At 42.6% G+C, this 13,666-nt stretch overlaps 1 protein-coding gene across 2 annotated transcripts in view; it reads left to right on the forward strand.

The window, feature by feature from the left end:
* Nucleotides 1–13,666, forward strand: part of LOC121002879 (calcium/calmodulin-dependent 3',5'-cyclic nucleotide phosphodiesterase 1C-like) — a 786,737-nt gene that overhangs the window by 447,779 nt on the left and 325,292 nt on the right. The window lies entirely within an intron of this gene.

The following is a 13,666-nucleotide window of genomic DNA, read 5'->3' on the forward strand; positions in this document are numbered from 1 at the left end:
CTCATTTTGAGCTAAAAATCTTTTTTTTCAATTGGTCTTTATCAAAAATGTCAAACCCCTTTCTCTGTACAGCCTTGAGATTCTCTAGTAGCAGGATCTGTATTTTTACTCTATTCTGTCGGGCATCTCAGCTGATGCTCTTTATCACTGATCTTAGGGCCCTTTTACACTTGCGTTGTCCGGATCCGGCGTGTACTCCATTTGCCGGAATTACACGCCGGATCCGGAAAACGCAAGTAAACTGAAAGCATTTGAAGACGGATCCGTCTTCAAAATGCGTTCAGTGTTACTATGGCAGCCAGGACGCTATTAAAGTCCTGGTTGCCATTGTAGTAGTGGGGTGCGGGGGAGCAGTATACTTACCGTCCGTGCGGCTCCCCAGGCGCTCCAGAATGACGTCAGAGCGCCCCATGCGCATGGATGACGTGATCCATGCGACGCGTCATCCATGAGCGTGGGGCGCCCTGACGTCACTCTGGAGCGCCTAGGGAGCCGCACGGACGGTAAGTATACTGCTCCCCCGCTCCCCACTACACTTTACCATGGCTGCAAGGACTTTAGCGTCTTGGCAGCCATGGTAACCATTCAGAAAAAGCTAAACGTCAGATCCGGCAATGCGCCGAAACGACGTTTAGCTTAAGTTTGGATCCGGATTAATGCCTTTCAATGGGCATTAATTCCGGATCCGGCCTTGCGGCAAGTGTTCAGGATTTTTGGCCGGAGCAAAAAGCGCAGCATGCTGCGGTATTTTCTCCGGCCAAAAAATGTTCCGTTCCAGAACTGAAGGCATCCTGATGCATCCTGAACGGATTTCTCTCCATTCAGAATGCATGGGGATAATCCTGATCAGGATTCTTCCGGCATAGAGCCCTGACGACGGAACTCTATGCCGGAAGAAAAGAACGCAAGTGTGAAAGAGCCCTTAGAAACACTCATTATAGTTCACTTTCTATCTTACTGATAGGAATGGTTTAAATAAGAAAAAACTTACTATTAGCTGTTAAATGTGCTGAATCATTTCTGTGTTGCTCTTGTACTCTGCCCTTCCTTCCTCCTCCTCTCTCCTGACTTCAGTGGGATGATATTAACTGATTCTTCAGAGAGCAGGCAGCCCGTCTTGATCCCACAAGATGGATTTCTCATACATTTCGGAAAGTGTTTTTTTTTTTTTTGTGGGGGTGGGGGGTAAGAAACAGCTGATTACATTAGAACAAGGCATTTTATCTGTTAAAGGGTCGCTGAATTTTCAAAGCTTTTGATATGTCTCTATGATATGTTGATAAAGAGTCATATAAAAAGTTTTGATCAGTGGGGTCTAAGTCATGAGACTTAGCATGCTCCATCTCATCACTTCAGAGGATGAAATCATAGACTTCTATTCAACCCATCTCCTGCAGTGAGCAGATAGAGCACTTCTCTCTCCTTGTTCGAGGGATCAGTGGGGAAGTGGGTCTCAGCACTCAGGCAACTACCGATCAAACTTTTCATATATCTCTATGACATTTCAAAAGTTTTTGTGAAAATTCTGTGACCTGTAACATATACCGAATTACAAAGTTTTTTGTATAGCCCATTTATATACACTGCCCGTCCAAAAAAAAAGTTACCATCAAAAATATTTTGTTGGACCTCCTTTTGCTTTGATTACGGCACGCATTCGCTGTGGAATTGTTTTGATAAGCTTCTGCAATGTCACAAGATTTATTTCCATCCAGTGTTGCATTAATTTTTCACCAAGATCTTGCATTGATGATGGTAGAGTCTGACTGCTGCGCAAAGCCTTCTCCAGCACATCCCAAAGATTCTCAATGAGGTTAAGGTCTGGACTCTGTGGTGGCCAATCCATGTGTGAAAATGATGTCTCAAGCTCCCTGAACCAATCTTTCACAATTTGAGCCCAATGAATCCTGGCATTGTCATCTTGGAATATGCCAGTGCCATCAAGCAAGAAAAAATCCATTGATGGAATAACCTGGTCATTCAGTATGTTCAGGTAGTCAGCTGACCTCATTGTTGGAGCATATACTGTTGCTGAACCTAGACCCGACCAACTGCAACAACCCCAGATCATAGCACTGCCCCCACAGGCTTGTACAGTAGGCACTAGTCATGAATGGTGCATCACTTCATCTGCCTCTCTTCTTACCCTGATGCGCCCATCACTCTGGAACAGGGTAAATCTTGACTCGTCAGACCACATGACCTTCTTCCATTGCTCCAGAGTCCAATCTTTATGCTCCCTAGCAAATTGAAGCCTTTTTTTCTGGTTTGCCTTACTGATTAGTGGTTTTCTTACAGCTACATAGATTTTCAGTCCCAATCCCTTGAGTTCCCTTCACATTGTGTGTGTGGAAATGCTCTTACTTTCACTATTATACATAGCCATGAGTTCTACTGTTGTTTTTCTTCGATTTGATTTCACCAAAAGTTTAAATATTTTTTTCCCGCCACATTTCTTCCTCGAATACGATGGGTCCCCACTATCCTTCCAGTTTTTAATAATGTGTTAGACAGTTCTTAACCCAATTTTCGTAGTTTCTGCAATCTCCTTAGATGTTTTCTCTGCTTGATGCATACCAATGATTTGACCCTTCTCAAACAGACTAACATGTGTCTTTCGACATGGTTGTTTAAGAAATGAGAAACAACTCATTGCACCAGCTGGGGTTAAATAACTTGTTGCCAGCTGAAAGATAATCGCCCATGCAGTAATTATCCAATAGGAGGCTCATAACTATTTGCTTAGTTAAATCCAGGTGGCAATTTTTTTTGGACAGGCAGTGAATTTGTATAGGTTAATCATCTCCTCCTTTAGACATCCCCGACTAAATATTTTTTTTTTTTTTTTTTTTAGTATTTCCTCATATCTAAGACCCTCCATGCACCTTATCAGTTTAGTTGCTCTCCTTTGCACTTTTTCCAGATTTTTCTATGGACTGGTGCCCAGAGAGAAACTGCATATTCCAGATAAGAACAAACTAGTGTTGATCAAGCACCGTAGTGCTCAGGTGCTCGGGCGGAACACATCGGGATGTTCGGGTGCTCGACCTAGCACCTGAGAATAATGGAAGTCAGTGGGAGAACCCGAGCATTAAACCAGGTACCCCCTGCTCTGAAGAGGGGAGGGTGCCTGGTTCATAGGAAAATGTCAGAAATTGATGGAAACACCACCGAAATGGTTCGGGAACAGCATGGGGAGGATGTCTGGATGCATCTTGGACTCCCAGGTCGCTGCTGGGAACGATGTTGTCTGATTAGTACGCCACTTTTACAGACTGACAATAATATGCACAAAACCGAAGATGAAATCGATTTTAGAGTAAAAATTTTTAGGAAACATTCTTTCCTGTATATTTACTTGCATATAAAGTGCAAGTTCAGGCAAATATTTTGTTGATTTTCGGAATTGGGGCCATGATTAAGAGGGACAGCCGGTGGCATCAGTATTGCGCCGCTAGAGGTGAAATTCGTGGACTGATGAACATGATGAACCACAGTGAAAGCATTTGCCAAGAATGTTTGCATTAATCAACAACGAAAGTCGGAGGTTCGAAAATCATCCGACAGGCAATCCAGCGGCTTTATTCGCAGAATCGCATGACCCGCCAAGCAACTTCCAGGAAACCAAAGTCTTTGGGTTCCAGGGGGAGTATGGTTGCAAAGCTGAAACTTAAACTAATTGACGGAAGGGCACCAACAGGAGTGGATTTGATTCAACACGGCAAACCTAACCCAGCCCAGACACGGAAAGGATTGACAGATTGATACTGTAGCTCTTTCTCGATTCTGTGGGTGGTGGTGCATGGCCATTCTGAGTTGGTGGAGCGATTTGTCTGGATAATTCCGATAACCAATGAGACTCCTCCGTGCTAATTAGTTACATGACCCCCGGTGGTGAGGATTGTGTTGACCGGATTGTGTTGACCAGACTCTTATGGGAGAGTGCCTGCTGCTTCGCTGACCATCGAAAAATTATGGTTGAGGACCTGCAGGTGAGCTTATAATCTCAAACATTATGGGCGAGGGCCTGCTGCCGCTTTGTTGACTCTAGATAACTTCTGCCTGATCGCACGTCCCCGTGACGTTGATGATCCATTTGGATGTTTGCACTATCAACTTTCAATGTTCTTTTATGCGCCTAACATTGTGACCACGGGTAACGGGGAATCAGTGTTCGATTCCGGAGAGGGAGCCTGAGAAACGGCTACAACATCCAAGGAAGGCAAACGGAGGGCGCGCAAATTACCCACACCCGACTGTCAGAAGAGGACACCGTGTATTGAAAAATTCAATTTTATGTCACAGAATTTTTTTTTAGAAGCGCACACATTACATAGCTGATGTGGACCTGGTCAGCTCACTGTCAGAAGATGACACCGTCTATTGAAAAATTTAATTTTATGTCACAGAAAATTTTTAGAAGCACACACGTTACACAGCAGATGTGGGCCTGGTCAGGTCACTGTTAGAAGAGGACACCATCTATTGAAAAATAAAATTTTATGTCACAGAAAATTTTTAGAAGCACACACGTTACACAGCAGATGTGGACCTGGTCAGCTCACTGTCAGAAGATGACACCGTCTATTGAAAAATAAAATGTTATGTCATAGAAAAAAAATTTAAGCACACACGTTACACAGCAGATGTGGACCTGGTCAGGTCTCTGTCAGAAGCGGACACCGTCTATTGAAAAATGTAATTTTATGGCACAGAAAATTTTTTGAAGCACACATGTTACATAGCAGATGTGGGCCTGGTCAGGTCACTGTCAGAAGAGGACACCGTCTATTGAAAAATAAACATTTTTGTCAAAGAAAAAATTTAGAAGCGCACATGTTACACAGCAGATGTGGCCCTGGTCAGGTCACTGTCAGAAGAGGACACCGTCTATTGAAAAATGTAATTTTATGTCACAGGAAAATATTAGAAGCGCACGTGTTACATAGCAGATGTGGGCCTGGTCAGGTCACTGTAAGAAGAGGACACCGTCTATTGACAAAATGTAATTTTATGTCACAGAAACATTTTTGAAGCACACATGTTACACAGCAGATGTGGGCCTGGTCAGGTCACTATCAGAAGAGGACACCGTCTATTGAAAAAATTAATTTTATGTCACAGAATTCTTTTTGAAGTGAACACGTTACATAGCTGATGTGGGCCTAGTCAGGTCACTGTCAGAAGTGGACACCGTCTATTAAAAAATACAATTTCATGTCATAGAAATTTTTTTCAAGCGCACACGTTACACAGCAGATGTGGGCCTGGTAAGGTCACTGTCAGAAGCGGACACCGTCTATTGACAAAGTAAAATTTAATGTCACAGAAATTTTTTTGAAGCGCACACGTTACACAGCAGAATTGGGCCTGGTTAGGTCACTGTTAGAAGCGGACACAGTCTATTGAAAAATTTAATTGTATGTCACAGAAATGTTTTTGAAGCGCACACATTACACAGCAGATGTGGCCCTGGTAAGGTCACTGTCAGAAGCTGACACCATCTACGGCAAAAGTGCACTGGATGTCACTGATATTTTAGGGATGCCCACACTTTAAACAGGAGATGTGGCGCGGATAATAACTGTCCGCAGCAGACACAGTCTACGGAAAAAGTGCACTGGATGTCACTGATATTTTAGGGATGCGCACACTTTAAACAGGAGATGTGGCGCGGATAATTTAACTGTCCGCGGCGGACACCGTCTACGGAAAAAGTGCACTGGATGTCACTGATATTTTAGGGATGCGCACAATTTAAACAGGAGATGTGGCACGGATAATTTAACTGTCCGCAGTGGCCTGTTACACAGTATTTTGCGCAGGATGCACTAAAGATATACAGGGAGTGCAGAATTATTAGGCAAATGAGTATTTTGACCACATCATCCTCTTTATGCATGTTGTCTTACTCCAAGCTGTATAGGCTCGAAAGCCTACTACCAATTAAGCATATTAGGTGATGTGCATCTCTGTAATGAGAAGGGGTGTGGTCTAATGACATCAACACCCTATATTAGGTGTGCATAATTATTAGGCAACTTCCTTTCCTTTGGCAAAATGGGTCAAAAGAAGGACTTGACAGGCTCAGAAAAGTCAAAAATAGTGAGATATCTTGCAGAGGGATGCAGCACTCTTAAAATTGCAAAGCTTCTGAAGCGTGATCATCGAACAATCAAGCGTTTCATTCAAAATAGTCAACAGGGTCGCAAGAAGCGTGTGGAAAAACCAAGGCGCAAAATAACTGCCCATGAACTGAGAAAAGTCAAGCGTGCAGCTGCCAAGATACCACTTGCCACCAGTTTGGCCATATTTCAGAGCTGCAACGTCACTGGAGTGCCCAAAAGCACAAGGTGTGCAATACTCAGAGACATGGCCAAGGTAAGAAAGGCTGAAAGACGACCACCACTGAACAAGACACACAAGCTGAAACGTCAAGACTGGGCCAAGAAATATCTCAAGACTGATTTTTCTAAGGTTTTATGGACTGATGAAATGAGAGTGAGTCTTGATGGGCCAGATGGATGGGCCCGTGGCTGGATTGGTAAAGGGCAGAGAGCTCCAGTCCGACTCAGATGCCAGCAAGGTGGAGGTGGAGTACTGGTTTGGGCTGGTATCATCAAAGATGAGCTTGTGGGGCCTTTTCGGGTTGAGGATGGAGTCAAGCTCAACTCCCAGTCCTACTGCCAGTTTCTGGAAGACACCTTCTTCAAGCAGTGGTACAGGAAGAAGTCTGCATCCTTCAAGAAAAACATGATTTTCATGCAGGACAATGCTCCATCACACGCGTCCAAGTACTCCACAGCGTGGCTGGCAAGAAAGGGTATAAAAGAAGAAAATCTAATGACATGGCCTCCTTGTTCACCTGATCTGAACCCCATTGAGAACCTGTGGTCCATCATCAAATGTGAGATTTACAAGGAGGGAAAACAGTACACCTCTCTGAACAGTGTCTGGGAGGCTGTGGTTGCTGCTGCACGCAATGTTGATGGTGAACAGATCAAAACACTGACAGAATCCATGGATGGCAGGCTTTTGAGTGTCCTTGCAAAGAAAGGTGGCTATATTGGTCACTGATTTGTTTTTGTTTTGTTTTTGAATGTCAGAAATGTATATTTGTGAATGTTGAGATGTTATATTGGTTTCACTGGTAAAAATAAATAATTGAAATGGGTATATATTTGTTTTTTGTTAAGTTTCCTAATAATTATGCACAGTAATAGTCACCTGCACACACAGATATCCCCCTAAAATAGCTAAAACTAAAAACAAACTAAAAACTACTTTCAAAAATATTCAGCTTTGATATTAATGAGTTTTTTGGGTTCATTGAGAACATGGTTGTTGTTCAATAATAAAATTAATCCTCAAAAATACAACTTGCCTAATAATTCTGCACTCCCTGTATATTGCTGCTGTCACACGCAATAGTCCTTAAAAGGACTTTTGGGTCTCTGAAAAGTTTTTTTATATAAAAATCTTCCTATTACACTCTCTACACTGTCTGTCCCTTCCTATGCACAGCTCTCCCTAACACTGAGCAATTTAGCGCAGGTTGCGCTACAAACATATATTGCTGCTGTCACACACAATAGTCCTTAGGACTTTTGGGTCTCTAAAAGGTTTTTGTACAGAAATAATATTTAATTACACTCCCTACACTGTCTGTCCCTTCCTAAGCTCAGCTCTCCCTGACTTCGAATAAGCCGAACACGCGTCATCGGGTGCTAAATAGCACCCGATGACGCGTTCCGGCCAGCTAATTACTTTAATGCCAGTAGCCAACATGGCTGCTGGCATTACAGTGATGGCAGTACTTATCTGCACATTTATTGCCTGCTTAGCAGCCGCAAAACGTGCAAGGAGGAGACTCAAGCATTGCGCTCGAGCACATGCGGTACTCGGCCGAGTACCGCCATGTGCCGAGCATAGCGATGCTCGAGCCGAACTGGTATTCCGCCGAGCATGCTCGCTCCACACTAGAACACACCAAAGATTTATAAAGTGGTAATATTACATTAAATTGTAATGTCAATAATTACCTTTTCCAGTAAGACTAATTTTGTTAACCTTTCATTTCAACTCAATCAAGTAACATAGAGCAGCAGTCCTGCAAAAATGAAACCAAACTCATTGTGACAATGTCAATATGATGCTTTGGAATGCAATATCACCATGACAGATGATAGACAATAATTAATATGTGAAATTACTGGCTCAGAACTGGGAGAATCTCATCAAAGTTTTATCACTTGACAAATTAACAAATTATAGGGCATCTGGACAATATATAATGTGATTAAATTGTACTACTGGATTTTTACAAATTGTTGTGGTCAGATTGTCCTTGGATCTAACTGAATAGCTGATCAATCATATAACAATACTCAAGATCAACTTGACAGCATATAAACAGGGGCGGACTTGGCATTTCTAGGGCCCCAAAGTTATGTCGGGGGGACCTAAACCAAGACATTTTTTGTATAGCAAAAAACACAATATATTACTTGATAATACAGAATTGAATGCTGATAAAACGGTGTCTGTGAGACTAGTAATGTGATATTTATATTATTATATCACACTATAGTAACAGCCTATTATCATTTATTTATTGTGTTATTATCTCACAGACACCATAGAATAGGTCATTATTTTTCAAATTGGTAGGCGTCTGATGCCAGACACCCCCATGAACAGCTATTTGAATAAGTTGTGGTGCTTGTGTGAGCTCTGCTTCTTCTTCAAGCTTAAGGCTTGCGGCAGGACAGATCCGACAGGCTGTTCACCAGTATTTCGCCGTGCCACCGGACCGCCGCTCCGTCCCGATTGACTATAATGGGGACGGGGGCGGAGCTCCGGCGCAGGCACGGCGGTGCACGGCGAAAGCCGCCGGACTAAAAAGGCCTGCATGTCCGACTTTTTAGTCCGGTGGCTTTCACCGTGCACCGCCGTGCTGCGCCGGATCTCCGCCCCCGTCCCCATTATAGTCAATGGGGACAGAGCGGCGGTCCGGCGGCACGGCAAAATAGCGGAAGGACGGATCCGACATGGTAAACAGCATGTCGGATCCGTCCTGCCGCAAGTGTGAAAGTACCCTTACCTGAGCGCCATCTCCTCTGTAATTGCGGTGCAGTGTAATTACAACTGCTTAGCCCATGCTGATCTGATATTGATGACCTATAACCCGCTTTACATGTGAATATCCCAAAACTCTTATTTAAATATTTAAAACATGGCTATTTGATTATTTATGAATTAATAAGAAGGACAACAGGGAGTAATAAGGTATTAATAGGCCAGTCAGACCTGCAACCTATTCACAGCTGAGATACAGTACAGGCTCAAAATCAAAATACCAAATCTGTCAATGTATTTGGGTAGCAACAGTAGATTTCTCCTACAAATTAAAAGCTACACGAAAGCATAACAAATAGATGACATAATAAAAAAAATGACTCCTGCTGACTATGGTGAAACAGAAGCTAATTAAAAGCCATTGCACTCTACTGGATGCAAGTCAGAACATACAGTTCTGGCTTCTTGCACACGACCGTATGGTTTTGCGGTCCGTTTTAGGCTTCTTTCACACGAGCGAGTTTTCCGCGCGGGTGCAATGCGTGACGTGAATGCATTGCACCCGCACTGAATCCGGACCCATTAATTTCTATGGGGCTGTGCACACGAGCAGTGATTTTCACGCATTACTTGTGCGTTGCGTGAAAATCGCAGCATGTTCTATATTCTGCGTTTTTCACGCAATGCAGGCCCCATAGAAGTGAATGGGGCTGCGTGAAAATTGCAAGCATCCGCAAGCAAGTGCGGATGCGGTGCAATTTTCACGTACGGTTGCTAGGAGACGATCGGGATGGGGACCCGATCATTATTATTTTCCCTTATAACATGGTTATAAGGGAAAATAATAGCATTCTTAACCACCTCAGCCCCCATAGCTTAAACACCCTTAACCCCTTAGTGACCAAGCCTGTTTGGGCCTTTATGACCAAGCGTTTTTCTTCCCTTTTTTATGGTCTCGTTCCAAGAGCTATAACTTTTTTATTTTTTCATCTATATAGCTTTATGAGGGCTTGTTTTTTACGGGACAAGTTGTAGTTTTTAATGGCGCCATTTTGGGGTACACATAACTTTCTGATTAACTTTTATTAACTCTTTCTGGGAGGGAGATGGGGAAAAATAGCAATACTACCACTGCGTTTTTACATTATACATTTTTTGGCGTTCATTTTTCGGTACAAATAACATAATATCTTTATTCTCTGGGTCAGTACGATTACAGTGATACTAAATACTTATAATTTTGTTTACGTTTTACTACTTTTTTTTGCAATAAAACACCTTTTATTAACCAAAAAAATGATTTTGCATTGCCACTTCACAAGACCCATAACTTTTTTTAAATTTTTTATATGGAATTGTGTGAGGGCTTGATTTTTGAAAGACGACTTGTATTTTTCATTGGTATGATTTTGGAGTAAATGCCGCTTTTTGATCGCTTGTTATTACGTTTTTTTCGGTGGAAACTAAGAATAAATTCGAAATTCTGTCTTTTTTTATTTTTTATTTTTTACGGCGTTCACCATAGGGGATAATTTATGTGATATTTATGTAGTCCCGGTCGTTACGGACGCGGCAACACCAAACATATGGGGGATATTTTCTTTTTGCAATTTTTTTCATTGAAAAGCGTATTTTCAATGGAAAAAAATGCATATTTTTTTATTTTATGGAATTTTTTTTATTTAATAAATGTGTATTTTTTTTCTATTTTTTTTACTACTTAATGGTCCCACAAGGGGACTATAATATACAGTATTTTGATTTCTTTTAAAATGTAATGCATTATCTCTATAATGCATTGCATTTCAATAGCAATGCTATTCAAACATTGACCAGCAGGCTGTGCCAGAGAGGCACAGCCTGCTGGAAATAACTGAAGACAGGCTCGAGGCCCTGGTCGGAAGCAAGGTAAGCTTCCCAGCACATCAGCACCCCGCGATCGCATTTTCGGGGTGCTGATGGGAGACAGTGGGAGTCCGCTCCCTCTGTCACCACTTTACATGCAGCGGGCGCCATTGCGCCCGGCATGTAAAGGGTTAAACAGCCCGGATCGGCACTCCTGCCGGTCGGGGCTGTTAGAGCAGGGACCCGGCTCTCATGTGAGAGCCAGGTCCGCGCTCCCCGCTGCACGGGGGAGCCGTGCAGCGCTTAAAATGGGCCGCCGGAAAAACGCGGCGGCCCAGCCTAAGGCCCCTTAGTGACCGCCGTAAAAACACGTATGGGTGGTCACTAAGGGGTTAAAGACCAGGCCACTTTTTACACTTCTGACCTACCCTACTTTCACCGTTTATTGCTCGGTCATGCAACTTACCACCCAAATGAATTTTACCTCCTTTTCTTCTCACTAATAGAGCTTTCATTTGGTGATATTGCATTGCTGCTGACATTTTTACTTTTTTTGTTATTAATCGAAATTTAACGATTTTTTTGCAAAAAAATGAAATTTTTCACTTTTAGTTGTAAAATTTTGCAAAAAAACGACATCCATATATAAATTTTGCTCTAAATTTATTGTTTTTTCTTACAAAGTCTCATATTCCACTAACTTGTGACAAAAAATAAAAACTTCTATGAACTCACTATGCCAATCAGCGAATACCTTGGGGTGTCTTCTTTCCAAAATGGGGTCACTTGTGGGGTAGTTATACTGCCCTGGCATTCTAGGGGCCCAAATGTGTGGTAAGTAGTTTGAAATCAAAATGTGTAAAAAATGACCGGTGAAATCCGAAAGGTGCTCTTTGGAATGTGGGCCCCTTTGCCCACCTAGGCTGCAAAAAAGTGCCACACATGTGGTATCGCCGTACTCAGGAGAAGTTGGGGAATGTGTTTTGGGGTGTCATTTTACATATACCCATGCTGGGTGAGATAAATATCTTGGTCAAATGCCAACTTTGTATAAAAAAAATGGGAAAAGTTGTCTTTTGCCAAGATATTTCTCTCACCCAGCATGGGTATATGTAAAATGACACCCCAAAACACATTCCCCAACTTCTCCTGAGTACGGAGATACCACATGTGTGACACTTTTTTGCAGCCTAGGTGGGCAAAGGGGCCCATATTCCAAAGAGCACCTTTCGGATTTCACCGGTCATTTTTTACACATTTTGATTTCAAACTTCTTACCACAAATTTGGGCCCCTAGAATGCCAGGGCAGTATAACTACCCCACAAGTGACCCCATTTTGGAAAGAAGCCACCCCCAGGTATTTCGTGATGGGCATAGTGAGTTCATGGAAGTTTTCATTTTTTGTCACAAGTTAGTGGAATATGAGACTTTGTAAGGGAAAAAATAAAATAAAAAAATCATCATTTTCCGCTAACTTGTGACAAAAAATATAAAATTCTAGGAACTCGCCATGCCCCTCACAGAATACCTTGGGGTGTCTTCTTTCCAAAATGGGGTCACTTGTGGGGTAGTTATACTGCCCTGGCATTTTCCAGGGGCCCTAATGTGTGGTAAGTAGGTAAATGACCTGTGAAATCCGAAAGGTGCTCTTTGGAATATGGGCCCCTTTGCCCACCTAGGCTGCAAAAAAGTGTCACACATGTGGTATCGCTGTACTCAAGAGAAGTTGGGCAATGTGTTTTGGGGTGTCATTTTACATATACCCATGCTGGGTGAGATAAATATCTTGGTCAAATGCCAACTTTGTATAAAAAAATGGGAAAAGTTGTCTTTTGCCAAGATATTTCTCTCACCCAGCATGGGTATATGTAAAATGACACCCCAAAACACATTCCCCAACTTCTCCTGAGTACAGCGATACCACATGTGTGACACTTTTTTGCAGCCTAGGTGCGCAAAGGGGCCCACATTCCAAAGAGCACCTTTCGGATTTCACCGGCTATTTTTTACAGATTTTGATTTCAAACCACTTCTCACGCATTCGGCCCCTAAAATGCCAGGGCAGTATAACTACCCCACAAGTGACCCCATTTTGGAAAGAAGACACCCCAAGGTATTTCGTGATGGGCATAGTGAGTTCATGGAAGTTTTTATTTTTTGTCACAAGTTAGTGGAATATGAGACTTTGTAAGGAAAAAAAAAAAAATAATAAATCATCATTTTCCGCTAACTTGTGACAAAAAATATAAAATTCTAGGAACTCGCCATGCCCCTCACGGAATACCTTGGGGTGTCTTCTTTCCAAAATGGGGTCACTTGTGGGGTAGTTATACTGCCCTGGCATTTTCCAGGGGCCCTAATGTGTGGTAAGTAGGTAAATGACCTGTGAAATCCTAAAGGTGCTCTTTGGAATGTGGGCCCCTTTGCCCACCTAGGCTGCAAAAAAGTGTCACACATGTGGTATCGCCGTATTCAGGAGAAGTTGGGAAATGTGTTTTGGGGTGTCTTTTTACATATACTCATGCTGGGTGAGAGAAATATCTCGGCAAAAGACAACTTTTCCCATTTTTTTATACAAAGTTGGCATTTGACCAAGATATTTATCTTACCCAGCATGGGTATATGTAAAATGACACCCTAAAACACATTGCCCAACTTCTCCTGAGTACGGCGATACCAGATGTGTGACACTTTTTTGCAGCCTAGATGCGTAAAGGGGCCCACATTCCTTTTATGAGGGCA

The sequence above is a fragment of the Bufo bufo genome, chromosome 5 (assembly GCF_905171765.1).
Source record: "Bufo bufo chromosome 5, aBufBuf1.1, whole genome shotgun sequence".
In the NCBI taxonomy this organism is placed as follows: domain Eukaryota; kingdom Metazoa; phylum Chordata; class Amphibia; order Anura; family Bufonidae; genus Bufo; species Bufo bufo.